Consider the following 16484-nt stretch of genomic DNA (forward strand, 5'->3'; position numbering starts at 1 on the left):
GGACTGTCCTATGTGTGTGGGGCAGGTTTTATGTGTGGGGGGCCTCGATGATGTTATTGTGAGGCTCCTCTTTTACCCTAGTGTTACTCCGGGTGGTAGTCTTTGCAGGTGTGGTGGAAGCCTCAGTGGTACTGGATAAGAGGGCCAACCTCAGCAGGCTCAACTTGGGGAGCGGTGCCTTTATTGTCCGTGATAGTGAAGTGCAAGACACGTATTTCCTCCATGCCCCTTCAACTATTCTTTTCCGTGGGATCTGGGATTAGTCACCCTGCACGGGTAGAGGGCAAGGGGGGAGGACAGGCTACGCTCCTGTTCCTGCCACTCACGCTTGATTCTAGTATGTCCCGGCCTTCGGCTACGGCCGTATGATGGTGCGGGTGGCATCACAGGCAGGGCCACATTCCTCTGCCAGTGGCTAACCCGCCCGCAGACAACCCCCGATCCTGAGGAGTTTGTTTGGGTTGAAGGAGGGGGGGCCAGCAGAACACCGCGGGATGCAGAGGGGCCCCGGGTCAGAATGGGCCGATCACTCCCACAGCCCGCGCCCCCACACCCTACCATTCTATCGGTCGCTCCTGAGGGAATCACTGGTGTGTGCTGCGTCCCATCTCGTCTCCTTGTGGCAGAAGTGTTGGATCTGCAGGCGCTCGAAGGTGTTCGGAGCGCCCGCGACCTTTCAGTGTGCTAAAGCAGGCCCCAGTACTCAGGCATCCCGTCCTCCAGTCTGCTTGTGGCCTGGCGCAGTGAGGAAGGGCTGGGCTCCCACGTTGCTCACGGGTGTGTGGACGCACAATGTAACTTTCGCCCTGAGCCACGGTTCCACACCACAGTTTGCATTAATGTTCTTGAGTACTTGCTGATTATCTCCACCAATTTACGGGCAGACCCAGCTCGTTTTAAAGGTGAAGCTTACATTACGACCATCTCTCTGTGTGCGCCACAGCGCCCCCCCCGGTAGGTTAGTATGTTAATAAGGGCTAACCCAACGGAATGAGGACGCACTAAAGTGTTCATCAAAGGTTAAATCAGCATAGCGTCCAATCCTGTGAAAATGTTTCTTGGAATCCAATCTAGAGGGTATAAGTTGTTAGCAGGGAATCTGATAACAGGAAAATGTTGCACTGTGTTTGGTGTTTGAGAAACAAGGAACAAGAGGATTCAGGTTAGGTGTAAAAGGAAAAGAGATGCAAGGTAAAGGAGGTAGATACCTATACGTAGGAGAATGTGTAGGAGAGGTAACGTTGATGCCAAATTGGGATTGGGCGTAGAGTATCCAAGGGCATTCTGGGTTCATATAAAAATCAGTAGCGTCAGAGCAGATACAGGGGAAGCAATTGGGAAACCAGGGACGTACCGTGGTCGTGATGTATGTAGTGGTGTCCAAGCAGAGAAGGAGCAGGCAAAAGAGAAGGCGGTGCCGTGCCGCGTTCGGGTAGGCAGGAGAGTAACAGTTGATTGGCTGCGAAGCGGGGAGGCTCTGAGGAGTTTGAGGTGGAACATAGCAACAGCAAGAAGGAAAGCAGGAGCACAGGAAATTTGGGTTGTTCCGAAAGGACAAAAGGCAATCAAATGCAGTAGAGCCGAAACACAACTTCAATCAGACGCGTTGGAACTGTGTTCTGTATATACAGTATATTCTGTATATACTGAAGCAACAAGTGGCTAACCTGGAAAACCGAGCGGAGGAAGCGGAAGGGCGCGCAAGGCGCAATAACATACGCATGGTGGGCCTGCCGGAAGGAGAAGAAGGCTCGGATCCCATGAACTATGTGGAGAATATGATAATTCAGGAAATAGGAGCTAGCAAACTCTCCCAGGGGTTTGCGATTGAACGAGCGCATAGAGCCCTGACAAGGAGGCCTCAACCTGGGGCCCCTCCACACGCAATTATAGCAAAGATATTGAACAACAGAGACAGGGAGAAGATCCTGGAATTGTTTCGGAAAGGCGGAATAATAATTCGGGCATCAGCAACGTTCACCGCTTTCCCGGATTACACCATGCTAGTACAGAGACAGCGCTACAGCTATGTGGCAGTGAAAAGAAGACGGTGAAAAGCCGGACTCAAATTTATGCTTTTGTACCAGGCGAAACTAAAGGTCCTGCACAAAGGCAAAGCTCACTTTTTTGAAACCCCGGAGGAGGCAGCATGCTGGTTGGATACACAGGGCTGCCCAGAGTCAGAAGATGACCAGGAGCGAGATGGACAGGATAAGTGACCCGACGTCATGCATGTTATTGTTGGGGGCGAGCAATATTACAACAGCGAAATGTGAAGGGACACGTTGGGAAATATGGAACCAATTAACATACACACTCGCCATGTGGACTTGTTGGACTGGAATATAGTAGCAAGTTAATTAGAAATGAGATGCAAGAGTGCGGCGATCTATAGTTTAATATAGGAGACGCAGGATATATGTGACCTATCCCCAATAGTTGAAGTAGTAGGTGCGCCGATAGGGTGGTATCTCCCTGCTGGGTCCCAAGTACTGGCAACAGCCATGAAAGGGCTAGATGCGGGGGTGCCTGAGATCCAGGGATGAAGTTGGGCAACAGTTGGGAGGGGGATGGGAACGTGAGAAGTTGGGGGTTGAGTTGGGGCTGGGAAGGGTGGGGAGGGACAAAAGTTGAGGGAGTTGCAGTGTTGGGGGTTGACGTCGTTTAAGTTGGGGAACGAGCTTATGTACACGAGCGCTGGTGCTTCAAGCAGCGGGGGGAGAGGAGACACAATGGGAAGGCTGGACGTGGCTGGATGATGGGGGACCGTAAAGTAATTTCTTGGAATGTCAGTGGGCTCAACAGCTACTTAAAAAAAGGAACAAGGTCATGCTGTACTTAAAAAGACAGAAAGTAGATATTGCCTTAATACAGGAGACTCGCCTCACAAAAGAAAAGCTAGAGGTGATCCGGAAGAAATGGAAAGGGTCTGTCATAGGCGCAACATATTTAGCCTATGCCAGAGGGGTGATCACTCGGGTGGCACCGCATGTCCCATTCCAGTTGCTACAGTCCACAATTGAAGCAGATGGTAGGATGGTGGCAATACGGGGGCTCATGGAAAATAAAGAGATATCCATAATAAACACGTACGCCCCGAATCAAGACACTGACATATTTTAAGACCCTATACGATAAAATGAGCCTGTACCTGGGGAAGGCGGTGATATGGGGTGGTGATTTTAACTGTACATTAGACCCGAGGGTAGACAGGTCAGATAAATGACTAGATAGACCCGCCATTGCGGCTAGAGCCCTGCAAACCTTGCTGACAGATTGCTGGCTAGAGGACACATGGAGAGAGCAACACCCGCAAGATAGACAGTACTCTCATTACTCTGCCCCACAGAATTTGTACACAATGCTAGATTACATGTTCACTACACAGGAGATCACGGCGGAAATAATACAGACAGAATATAAGGCAAGGGTGCTATCGGACCACTCGCCATTGGTTTTAATATGCCAGGATTCCAACGTGGCGGCTTAGAGCTGAAGCACTAAAAGATATAATATTCAGGGAGGACCTAAGAGAAGAAATTATAAGCTACTTTGAAAACAATACTGGAAGTGTTGAGTCGGCAGGTACACTATGGGAGGCATTCAAAGTGGTGGTGAGAGGAATAGCTATAGCCAAATCCAAAGTGCTGCAGGGAGGTATAACCAAAGAACTACAAAAGGCAGAGACTGAATTAGAGACAGTATTAAGCAGGGGAGGCAGCACTAAGGAGGAAGCAGAAATCATAAGCCGACTGCAAAAGGAATGCACAAGTCACTGGGAGAGATTATGTAACTTAAACTATAAAAAATACATAGAGAGGCAGCATGCGGGGGAGACAAACCTGGGAGGATGCTGGCATGGTTGTATAAAAATGAGACTCCCAGACCACCAATCAGAGCAATAGAGGGGGAAAATTGGCAAATAATGGACACCCAAGAGGGAGTAAACAGGGAGTTCCTTGAATATTATAAACAACTATATGGGGATGAAGGGGGGAGCAACTACAAGGAGATGATGGACACATTGGAAGACATAGGTATAACAAAAATAAGCGCAGAGGAGCGGGAAGAACTAGACGCCCCAATTATGTTAGAAGAGTTAGAAGCGGTGGTAGTACAACTACCCACCAGTAAGACCCCGGGGGCGGATGGACTCCCCAGTGAGTTTTATAAAATCTATAAAAAGGAGATGCTTCCCCCGCTGATGGTAATGTTAAATGAGGCATTTGAAATAGGGTGGTTACCAGAATCCCTGAGAGAAGCAATAATCATACCACTCCCTAAACCCAACAAGCCAGGCAAGGACTGCGGATCATACAGGCAGCTATCGATGCTGAACCAAGACAGCAAAATGCTCACAGTGGTGCTGGCAAATCGGATGAAGCGGGTCATAGGCAAACTGATACACCCGATCAGACCGGATATGTCCCGTACAGGAACATATTCGATAACCTTAGACGCCTTCATCGTGTCATAGAGCACACGAAAGGAGACTTGAGCGAGATTGCAATTGTATCGCTTGATGCAATAAAAGCCTTCGACTCCGTCAAATGGCGCTGGCTGAGCGCAGCCTTGACTAACTATGGAATAGGACCTAGATACCTCAAATCGATTAAATTACTATATAGTGCACCGCTAGCTAGAGCTAAGACAGGAGTTATCATTTCGGAGAGATGGCAACCAAGCAGGGGCACTAGACAAGGATGCCGTGGTCTCCGATGTTGTATATCTTAGCAGTAGAACCTCTAGCGATATACGTGAGACAGCAGTATGGAGTAATAGGGATCAGCATAAAGGAAGAACAGCACTTGGTTTCGCTATATGCAGATGATATGCTGCTCTACCTGAGATAGCCTGAGGAAAACCTCCAATTTATCCTGGAAGTGATGGAGCACTTTGCGTTGCTATCTGGCATTGCAGTGAATCCTAAAACATCATGTATATTCCCTCTGGGGAGGTATATAGGGGTCCCAAGAGATCAATTGCCAGTCTTACCAATACCATGGGAGATAAACACGTTCAGATATCTAAGAATAGACATTTATCATACGGTGGAAGCAGAACACCAGCACAACACTGAAAAGGTGGTAAAGAACATTGATAACAGTATGAGGTTCTGGGCTAAGCTCCCCTTAGCAATGATGGGAAGAGGGGCGCTGTTAAAGATGGTAGTACTGCTGAGATTATTACATTTTTTCGGAAACATACCATACCTGATACCAAGGCGGTTTTTTATCAAGCTACATAGCAGCACGGAACTAGGAACAGAACTGCCCTTTGGAAGTTGCAGAACACGCATGACAAAGGGGGTATAAAACTGCCTAACTATGAGATCTATTACTTGGCCAGTCAACTACAATACATAGCCAAATGGTTATCAGAAGACCCGACCTTAGAATCGAGATTGTTGAGACTGGAGTGTGCTCCATTCTTTCTGAAAGAAGTGATATGGCTACCCAAATCACAGTTGAAAGGGCGCCCAGAGATGATGATACAGGGATGAAAATTATGGTGTAAAGCTTGTCAGGCTATGGAGAACCCAACCCCGTGTTCTCCGCAAGTGCTGTTAGGGGCACTGATGGGAGAAGATGGACAATTACTGAAGACGATTCGAAGGCATTGGGAACTGGTGGGGGTCACAACAGTGGGAGACATATGGCAGGAGGGGGGGATAATAGAATTCAGGAGGCTGGTGGAGGAAACAGGACTATATGCAGGGCAATATATCACATATAACAGAATGGTAAGGCGGATCAGAGAGACATGGTCTGAAATAACGCTAGAAGGGCAGCCAGACATGGCAAAAGAAACAATATATGACATAGCAGAAGGGGGGGCATGAGATTTCCAGACTATATGATCTACTGATGTCCAGGTTGGGGAAGGAAGTGGCACAATTAAGACATGAATGGGAAAAAGAAGTCGGGGCACCCATGAGTGATGGAATGTGGGAACGGACTCAAGGGTACCACAAGAAAGTGTCCAGGAACACAAGGTTGCAGCAAATACAATTATATGTAACTCACAGGGCATATATGACTGCCCAAAGAATAGCCAAATTCAAGAATACAGAACGACAAACATGCCCCAAATGTGGGGAGGAAAACGCTGGGATGACACATATGTTTTCGGTATGTCCGGAAATTGGAAAGTTCTGGGCGGAAATAGCTAACCGGCTAGATGAGAAAGGGATTAAGCTAAATGTTGAATCGGTGTGGGCATTGTTAGGAAATATTTCTTAATTGAGGGTAATTTTCCTTCCATGTGGCAACCCCTAAACTTTTTGCTGTTGTGTTCACCATGATCTAGACTTTTCCAGAGGAGTGCAGCCTTCTGCCGCACTCCGCTGGGCTTTTGCTCCATTCTTACGGGGAAACTGACATACCCTTAAGACAGTCAGTACCGGGAAACGCTGTTTTCCGTAGTTTCTTTATCATGTTGCAGCTTTCGCGCAACATGGCACAACAGGGCACTGTAAGCTAAGTTACTGCTCTCTTGGGTCTCTAGTCTTCTACAGGCCCTAGATACTCTCTTTGGATTGTAAATGAACGGTGCAAGTGAATCACGGACGGGATTGGTGGCAGCGATCGTTTCTTGTGTTTTTGAGCTCCTTTTGGCGTTTTAAGCCCGTTTCTCGCGCTTAGCTCAAAATGGTGGCCTGGCTCCCAAAATCACCAGACCACGAGGCTCTTTTTCCTGTCCGCTGACCGTCTTGCCCCCTTCACCTCCCCCAGGTCGAGCCGACCCGGGGCCTTCCTTATTTGGGCATGTACTTTCCCGCGAAACACAGATGCTTTCGCAGGCTTCTACAGGCCTGTGTGTGCCTCCAGGATGGGGGCTGGGGTGTCTGGTCCCAATACACATCCTGGGCGCCAGAGAGTCTAGGGTGGTGTGAATGCCTGGGACCCCCGTGGTCCGTGATAAGGTCCACAGATGGTGTGAGTGTTTTATGAGCGGATCTCCCATTGGGTCCCCTCCGTTTTGGCGCGAAGGGAACCGTGGATAAGAGGGGGCTGGAAACGCCACTACCATGTCGATCTCCTGAGTTCTCACGAGCAAAGGAATACAGGAGCCAAGTATCCTGCAACCACGAGGCTGAACCGAGGAATCGCTGGTGACCCGCTGAAGGACTGCTCCTCTGCACTGCTGTCGCTTTGTGAAACCCTTTCTACCTCCGAACGAGAAGGCCTTTACTGGTACTTCGACCCCTTGGAATAGTGGGAACAACTATTCTCGGCATCTTCACCATCTCCTGCACGTAAGCCTTCGGAAGTGTCTCTGGGCCATCCAGCAGACTGACCAGCCTACCCAGGAGCCTTGCTCTGTAACCGCCGTCAGGTTGTGTTGTATTACGAGTCCTTGTCACTCTCACACGATTCGTACACTTGGCATTCCCAGGTCTGAAGTAAGTAGTGTACATTTGGCTGAAATACACACGGCCGCTCCGTTGCCCTGCTGTGGTAACAAACTGTGCGGGTTCACTGCGTTTGGGACGTCCCCAACTCAACTTCTGCTGCTGCGGAATCTATACGACGACGAGACGTCCCCTGCTCCTATCTGAACCTGCCAGCACTGAAACTGACGCGGAGAAGCCTGGGTCTGCTTGCATCGGGGACCGGTGAGTAGCATAGCTAGTAACTGGTCGCCCTCCTGCAGGAGCCCATAGCTTTTCCCCACTGTGTCTAACAGCATGCCTTTCCGTACTCGCGCTCTGCTACTGCCCACAGTGGAGGTTGCGCTTGAGTTGCGGAGCTCTGTTCATCTTCATTTGTTCACCGAAACTAAACTGCCTTATTCCCTCAAAGAGACTCCCCTTTTTGCCCGTTGGCACCAGCGTGTGCAGGTACTTTTGAGCACAAGGCTCCACCCTTCGTAGGGCTTGGACTTCCTTTTAGTTAGGTGCCTCTGAAGGCGGACTGAGTCTAATTATTATTCGCACTGCGTGTTTTCCTCCCCATCTAGGTGGTCTACACATGACGTGCGTCTAACTCGTTAGACTCGTTTGTATTTGTATATATATTGTATTGGTTTGGTATGTGTTGGTTTACTTGAGTTTTATTGTGATTTCTCGCTACGGTCAATGTTACAAAGGCCTTGTAATAAATGTGTATATATTTTTAATATAACACCTGTTTGGAGTATTTTTAAGTGTCCTTGCTTTGTGTGCTCATTGCGGGCTTTCAGTCACCCTCACCCCTCTTGAGACCTAGTCTTGACCGCCGCGATCGCTACCTTGATTGGTCTGGCTTGTCCAGAGGTTACCCTGTTCCAAGAAACTAGGCTGGCCTTCTGAACCTCTGCGCCTCCAGGACAGAGTTCAGAAATCCGTCTTAACAGGCATGTATGATAGGAGGGTTCCCTGGACCACGCCATCTGAAACATGTAAGCAAGTTAAAGGACTTGGCATATATACTAGCCAAGCGTAGAATTGCCATGGGATGGAAGGCATGTAACAGACCAAGAGTAGAAGTCTGGTGGAGAGACCTTCAGAAATGACAGAAGCGGAAACAGAAGTATGGCAGGAAGCGGGAGATAAGGGAGGGGAGGAACAAGCAGTAATCCTGATGGCCTGGAAACACTTAGTGGCTACACTGTATGGGCCCACCCAGGACAGCTCATCAGATTGGGACTCTGCCAAGGATACAGAAAAAGAAATCCCTCTAGAAGAAGCAGATGTGGATCGCGAAGTGGAGTAGGCTTGAGTTGGGGGGAGGGCAAGGGATAGGCAGTAGGCATTGAACGATTAATGTAAAATGTTGGAACGTTATGACATGCACTGCAAGTTGCTGTTTTATGTTGATTGTTTGTGGAAAACCAATAAAAAAATACAAAAAGAAAAAACACTGTGTCAATGATGGTAAAGGAACTGAGAACGGTCAAAATAAAGTGTGAAGATTTGGAGGCCAGTTCCCGACTACACAATGGCAGTACAGCATGAACGACGTCTATTTACCGGGGCTAAGAAGCTACTGCGGGAACGACACATTCCCTATGCAATGTTATACCCGGCCAGGTTAAGGCTTCAATATCAGAACAAAACCTACTTCTTTAAATTCCCCAAGAAGGCAGCGAACTTCGTAGAAGCTAATATCCCCTTACCAACAAATCTGCCAACAAATGAGGAGGACTCCTAAAGTTAAGCATACATAACGACAGAAAAATCAAGATGAAGGAACAATGCAGAGGGGGCGAGGGTCCCCCCCGCGTGGGTGCTCCATAAGGATTAATGTTCAGAGTTGAACTGTTGATAGTAGTGATGAGCGCACATCCACTGTTCATAATAGGTTCTAGCAACAACAAGCAGAACTGGCCAGGAGTAAAAGAATATTAACAATCGCGGACGAAATCTTGCTACAGTACCCCCTGTAGCAGGTGCACATCAAGTTATGGGAAGGACAGGGGAGGGGTCAAGGGGCACAGTTAAAGTTCAGGTAACTATGAGGGAGGGGGAGGTAAACAGGACAAGTTTGTTGGGTTACACATTGGGGAAATATGGAGTTATAATAAAAAGCACACGGGTACCTAGATCTGACACAGACATACTCATGCCAAAGACAGAATGTACTAAGCGTAACTATACAAACAAGCGGGGAGATGGCCAAAACAAGGGAAGACGACATCACTATGCTGAGCTGGAATGTCCGAGGGCTGGGAACCCAGATAAAGAGAAGGTAAATGATGCCATATATCACTAGACTGGGCCCAAGAATTGTATTTCTGCAGGAAACCCACCTACTACAACACTAGGCCGGCCAAAGCCAAGCAATTCTATTACGTAAAAAACAACAAGGCAAACAAATTGCTGGTGGCCAAACTCACTAAAACGAAGATGAGCAATACAATCATCGGGCTACGACATCCGCAGGGTACGCCAAACCAGAAAGACAATGGTTGGCGGCAAGCCACTTGGCACAGGTGATGACCGCACCACCAAAAAACCAGAGGGGGCAGAGAGAATACCTGCAGAAAGCGGCACTCCCCAGATTGCAAGACGCAACCCGAGAGAGTGGACGCTCCAATCTCAGGTGAGGAGGTTGAGGAAGCCAAAAAATCCCTCAAATCTAAAGAGGGAGATGGAGGACATCTTATCGTTGAAGGCAGAACATAGTCTAGTCTATTCTCAGTGTGCTTACTTCGAAAGGGGTGAAAAATGTGACAGATGGCTTTTGTATAGATTGAGAAAGAAAAGCTCTGAATCAGCTATCTCTTCAATCACTGATTCTGATGGTAGGATCACATTTTACCCCAAACGGATAAATACAGTGTTCCGTAAATCGTATATGGACTTATACCGTAACGAGTCTGGCATTTCTGGAAAAAGGAGGGAATTTTTTGGGAATCTTGTGATCTCAAAGATTTCTTGTGCTGAGAGTGTTCTTCTAGGTGCAGATCTGTCAATTGATGAGTTGAAAGCTGCTATTTCTAGGTTGAATACGGGTAAATCACCTAGCCCGGACGGACTCCCAGTTGAGTTTTATAAAAATACTTCCAAATTCGGCTCTAGAATTATGGAAGGATATGATTTTGGCGAGTAAAATTGAAAATGCGCTACCTGTGAGTACGTGTCATGCTTCAATCTCTGTTTTTTTTTAAAAGGGCAAAGACAGCAATCAGCCATCCAGCTACCGCACTATTAGCCTTATAAATACTGACAATAAAATCCTGTCTAAGGTTCTGGCATTGAGAATTGAAAAGTTTCTTCCTAAATTGATTGGTGACAAGCAAACTGGTTTTATGAAAAATAGGCGCACTTCCAGCAACATTCGCAAACTAATTCATACAATGGAAAAAGCAAATGATTGTGATATTGATGCTGCTGTCTTTTCCCTTGACGCTGAAAAGGCGTTCAATAGAGTGAACTGGGAATACTTATATACAGTTTTGAGGGAGATGAATATTGGAGATGAGTTCATCTCATGGATTGAGTTGTTGTATGCCAAACCAACGGCTGATTTGAAAACGAATGGTGTTAAATCAGAACCCTTTCGTCTTGAGCGTGGCACCAGACAGGGGTGTCCTTTTTCACCGCTTTTGTTCATACTTGCGATCGAGCCGCTGGCTATTGCTCTCAAGTGTGAGCCTACGATGTTTGATGTCAGCTGTTGGAGAATCATGCAGAAAATTTGGTTTTATGCTAATGAACTTTTACTAGTCCTTCAAAATTTAGATGTTTCTCTACCTTGCTTGATGCAGATTCTGACTAACTTTCATGAAGCATCAGGTTACAAAGTTAATTGGCTAAAATCAGAGGTCTTGCCACTCAATCATAGATGTAACAAAGCTTTAGTCACTGGCTTGGGTTTTAGGTGGTGTGATGTCCGAATGCGTTATTTGGGTATCTGGTTGACGCCGTCGGTCAGTAATATGGTTTTGCGAAAACCTGAAAGAGATTAGTAAGGACTTCAAGATGGATCTAGAAAGATGGTCGCTCCTAAATCTGTCGCTTTGGGGCAAGGTTAACGCCCTTAAGATGAATTTGGCTCCCAAGTGTCAAAGGTTTCCCCCCGGCTCACCTGAGTTCTCTTCTTGTGGCGTTCCGCGGAGGACTCCTTCTCCCGGCCGGACCGAGACTTGTATAAGTCCGCGCGAGTCGAGTCTGACTCCAGCGCAAGCGTTCAAAGTTCCAGGAAGTCGCGTATTCCAGGACGTCCAGGAAGAGGATCGAAGAAGGTAAGAGATACTGGAAACAGGGGAAAAGGGAAGAAAGAATAAGGGAGTTGGCCAGGAACTTGGAAGGGTAACGCCGAGCAGCACACACACGTCGAGACACTACCTAGAGATAGCGTTGAGACGCGCGGAGGTGCGGGGGCGTGGCCCATTTATAGAACGTGCCGTGTCCGACGTACAGGCTAGTACGGAACACGGCACTGGCCACGGCCATGTTGGAAGTATCAAGGAGCACACTCTCCGTCTGGACCAGGACCAGGAAGGCCAGAAGGGGCTATGTCCATGGTTCATGACAGCATGCCTCCTCCGAAACCCCGTCCCACCAGGCTTGCCAGGGTGTATGAGATGGAATCTTCTCAGCAATCGAGGGGTGTTTAGGTTGGATAGTGGTTCCCATGTTCTCTCGCTAGGAGGGTAGCCTTTCCACTCGACCAGGTATTGAAGCCGACCCCGTTTGTACCTGGAGTCACATATTCTGGATACTTCTTATTCCAGCTGATTGTCCACAATCACAGGACTGGGTCTGCCGGTTTTCCGGGTGGAGTGGATGTAGGGTTTGAGTAGAGAAGTGTGAAAAACTGGATGTATTCTCTTCCAGGAGTCTGGTAGCTTGAGCCGATAAGAAACAGGATTGATGATTTCTTTTATGGAAAATGGACCATAATATCGGGGGCTAACTTGTTAGGGCGTAGATGTCGTGGTAATAGTTTCGAGGACAACCAGACCTGGTCACCAATAGAATAGGAGGGTGCTGGTCTTCTTTTGGAATCAGCATATCGCTTAGTGCAAATCTGGACCTTTCCCAATTGTTCCTTGGCTTCCTTGTGGATGTTGAGGAGAGTTTCAATCCAGGAATTAAGTGAAGGTACTGGAGTTGGATGTGGTAGAACTGAAGGTAACACGGAGGGATGAAAACCTTGACTGCAATAAAAGGGGCTAACGTTGATCGCTGAGTGATCTGAATTGTTATAGGCAAATTCGGCCAAGGGTATAAGGAGGGACCAATCATCCTGTACCTTGGTTGCGAAACAACGAAGATATTGCTCCAGGGTTTGATTAACACGTTCTGTGGCCCCGTTGGTCTGTGGGTGATATCCAGATGAAAGAGCGCGTTGAATCCCTAGAACACGACGGAGATGTTTCCAGAATTGTGAAATATATTGCGGTCCTCGGTCCGATATGATCTTGGAAGGGAGTCCATGAAGACGGAAAATGTGTTCTAGGAAAATTCCTGCGAGCTCTGAAGAGGAAGGAAGTTTATAGAGAGGCGTGAAATGTGCCATATGAGTAAACAAGTCTATGGTTACCATGATGGTTGTGTAACCCCAGGAAGGTGGTAATTCCACGATGAAGTCTGTAGCTATACATTCCCATGGTCTTGTTGGCAGTGTAGGTTGCAATAGAAGGCCCGCCGGTCTCTTATTGTCGTGCTTATTCTGACTGCAGACAGTACAGGTCTTGATGTACTCTTGTACCAAAACTGTCTTTGTATAAGACGGAGCGTGTTGGTTACACCACAATGTCCAGAATGAAAAGTATCATGGCAGAGAGTTATTATTTTATGTTGAAGTTTCGGTGTGGGAATGACCAAGGCATTGTCCTTGAATAAGTATCCTTCCTTGATTCTTAAGTTCCAGGGATTCTTCCTAGAGACGTCCTTCCAGAGGTCAGAGGACTGGGTTTTGGCTCGAATCTCTACCAAGAGGGTGACCGCTTGAGCTATAAAGATTGTGTTGGGAAACATTGTAGGATAGGTCCTATCTTCAGTGGTTAAATAGTCAGGACGCCGGGACAAGGCGTCCGCAATCACGTTTTGTGATCCAGGAACATGAGTGATTTGGAATTGGTACTGGGCGAAGAAGTAGGCCCAAAGCGCCTGACGACTGTTCCTGCACTCCATAGATTGGAGAATTTGTAGATTTCGGTGGTCCGTACAGACCTGGACTGGATATCTAGCACCCAGGAGTAAATGTCGCCATTCTGTGAAGGCTTGGCGTATTGCCAACAGCTCCTTTTCCAGGACGGAGTAATGGGTTTCGCTGGTTGTTAGGGTTCTAGAGAGGTAAGCCACTGGATGGTTCATCTTGTCCTCAAGCACCTGTTTCAAGACTGCTCCTATGGCATGGTTGGAGGCATCCGTTTCCACTATGAAAGGGCCATCTAAGTCAGGCTGAGCCAGGACGGGGGATTGTGTGAATCTTGTCTTCAAGCGTTGAAAAGCCTTCTCCTGCGAAGATGACCAGATGAAGGGAACATCCTTCTTCAGCAGAGCAACGATCGGTTGGACGAGCTCAGAAAAGGTAGGAATGAACTTTCGATAAAAGTTAGCAAGTCCCAAGAAAGACTGAACCTGTTTCACCGATGTAGGAGCAGGCCAGGCCAGTATGGCCTTTACCTTTGAAGGGTCCATTCCAACTCCTTATGGGGCTGAGGATGAATCCAAGGTAATGAACTGAAGTCACGTGAAAAAGACATTTCTCAGGTTTGACCAAGAGCTTGTTTTCACAGAGCCGTTGTAGAACCGCCATGACATGTTCTTCATGTTTTAAGGGAACCTTGGAATAAATCAAAATGTCGTCTAGATAGACAATGACAAAGAGAAAAAGCATGTCAGAAAACACCCTATCCATGAAACGTTGAAAAACTGCAGGGGCATTAGCTAATCCAAAGGGCATGACTAGATATTCAAAGTGACCAAAGGGCGTTCTAAAGGCGGTCTTCCATTCGTCCCCTTCCCGGATACGGATTAAGTGATAGGCACCCTGGAGGTCCAACTTCGTGAATATTACGGCGCCACTGACAGCTTCCAGGATATCTGAAATCAGAGGCAGAGGGTACCGATCTTTGAGGGTGCATTGATTTAGACCACGGTAGTCGAGGCAGGGTCTGAGTTCCTTGGAATCCTTCTTAGGAACGAAGAACAATGAGGCACCCGCTGGAGATTTTGAGGGTCTTATGGTGCCATTTTCCAAATTGATGTCCAGGTAGTCTCGGAGGGCCTTTTTCTCAGGTTCTGAAAGGATAAACATTCTGCCAAAGGGAATTACTGCCGAGGGATCTGTCTCAATGGCACAATCTTCGGGTCTGTGAGGGGGTAAAGCCTGGACTATGGCAGTCGAAAAGACATCAGTATATCCTTGGTAGACCTCTGGGACTTGTACAATGTTGGAAACCATGAGTGAGGTTTTTTGCTCTCCTGAATGTTCAATAGCTGGTGTTAATGAGAGATCCAGGGATAAACAGTGGGACATACAAAACTCAGAGCCCAGAAACAATGACCCTGCTGTCCAATTAATGTACGGATTATGTCTTTGAAGCCAGGGCATACCCAGAACCATAGGGTAATGGGCTGATTTGATGATGTCGAATGTAATCTGCTCTTGGTGGTGGTTTATGGAGAGACGGACCTCTTTTGTTTGTAGAGTTCTGAAGAGAGAGGTCTCCCATCAGTTGCTTCTACCGGCTGTTTAATGTTCCGTGACTCATATGGTATTTTATGTCTGATAACCCAGTCTTGATCAATGAAAATTCCCATAGCTCCACAGTCCACCAGGGCCAGCATGGGATAGGTCTTGTGCTTGGAGGGCGATAGAAAGGCCTGTAGCACCACCAGGTTATTCTGTCCAGGAGAGTTCAAGGATGTGATTGATGTGGAGCACACATCTTTCTCCCGAAACCTCGCTCCATCTAGGACCGGGAGCTGGCATTTCCCGAACGCCGTGGAGGGGCTAAAGGACATTCTCTAACGAGATGCTTGTCTGAGGCACAATACATACACAGGCCGGTGTGAATTCTTCTCATCCTTTCTTGTGAAGTAATTGGCCCACGAAAGGTGCCTATTTGCATTGGTTCGGAGTCGTTATTAGGGGTTGAGACAGGATCGGATTTTACAGTCGACTCCGGAGGGATTCGTTGAAAGGCAGTCTTAGCCTTTTTCCTTTCAGCCCTTCTTTCCTGGGTACGAAAGTCTATTTGTAAGGCTAGATCTACCAAAGCCTGAAACTAACTGGGGCGAGCCACTCTGGCTAATTCATCCTTGATATCGTCATTTAGACCCCTGCGAAATAAGGTGAAACTCGCTTCAGGGCCCCAATCAGCCTCCTTTGCCAGCTGTTTGAATCTGGTAACGAACGTTAGCATATCCTGGGATCCTTGCCGAAAATCAAGTAGGCGTTCCTGGGCGCTGAACACTTGTTCGGGGCGGTCAAACATAGACTTCAGCGCCTGAATAAATGCATCATAATCGTCCAGGAGGACGTCTCCAGAGTTCACTAGGGGATTGGCCCAAGATAACGCATTCCCTGTAAGGTGGGAGATTATGAAGCTCACCTTGACCCTGGAAGTTGAAAAATAATAGGGCTTGAATGTAAAATGCACCAAGCAGGAATCCAGAAATCCACGTAAGGATTTTGGCGAGCCATCGTATTTGTCTACCACTCCACCCAGTATCACGCTTTCCTTATTGGCAGAGTCACGTGACAGCACTAATTGTTTCAATGCTGCGTTTTCTGCCTTTAAGTTCTGTACCTCGGTTGTTAGCTCCTGCATGCCGCGCATGAGGTCCTGGACCGCTTTCTCCATAGCGGTATCAGTGTTGATCGTTTGGCGTCTCAATCTGTCAAAGGTTTCCCCCCGGCTCACCTGAGTTCTCTTCTTGTGGTGTTCCGCGGAGGACTCCTTCTCCCGGCCGGACCGAGACTTGTATAAGTGCGCGAGAGTCGAGTCTGACTCCAGCGCGAGCGTTCAAAGTTCCAGGAAGTTGCGTATTCCAGGACGTCCAGGAAGAGGATCGAAGAAGGTAAGAGATACTGAAAACA

Source organism: Ambystoma mexicanum, chromosome 12 (assembly GCF_040938575.1).
Source record: "Ambystoma mexicanum isolate Mex_15411 chromosome 12, UKY_AmexF1_1, whole genome shotgun sequence".
In the NCBI taxonomy this organism is placed as follows: domain Eukaryota; kingdom Metazoa; phylum Chordata; class Amphibia; order Caudata; family Ambystomatidae; genus Ambystoma; species Ambystoma mexicanum.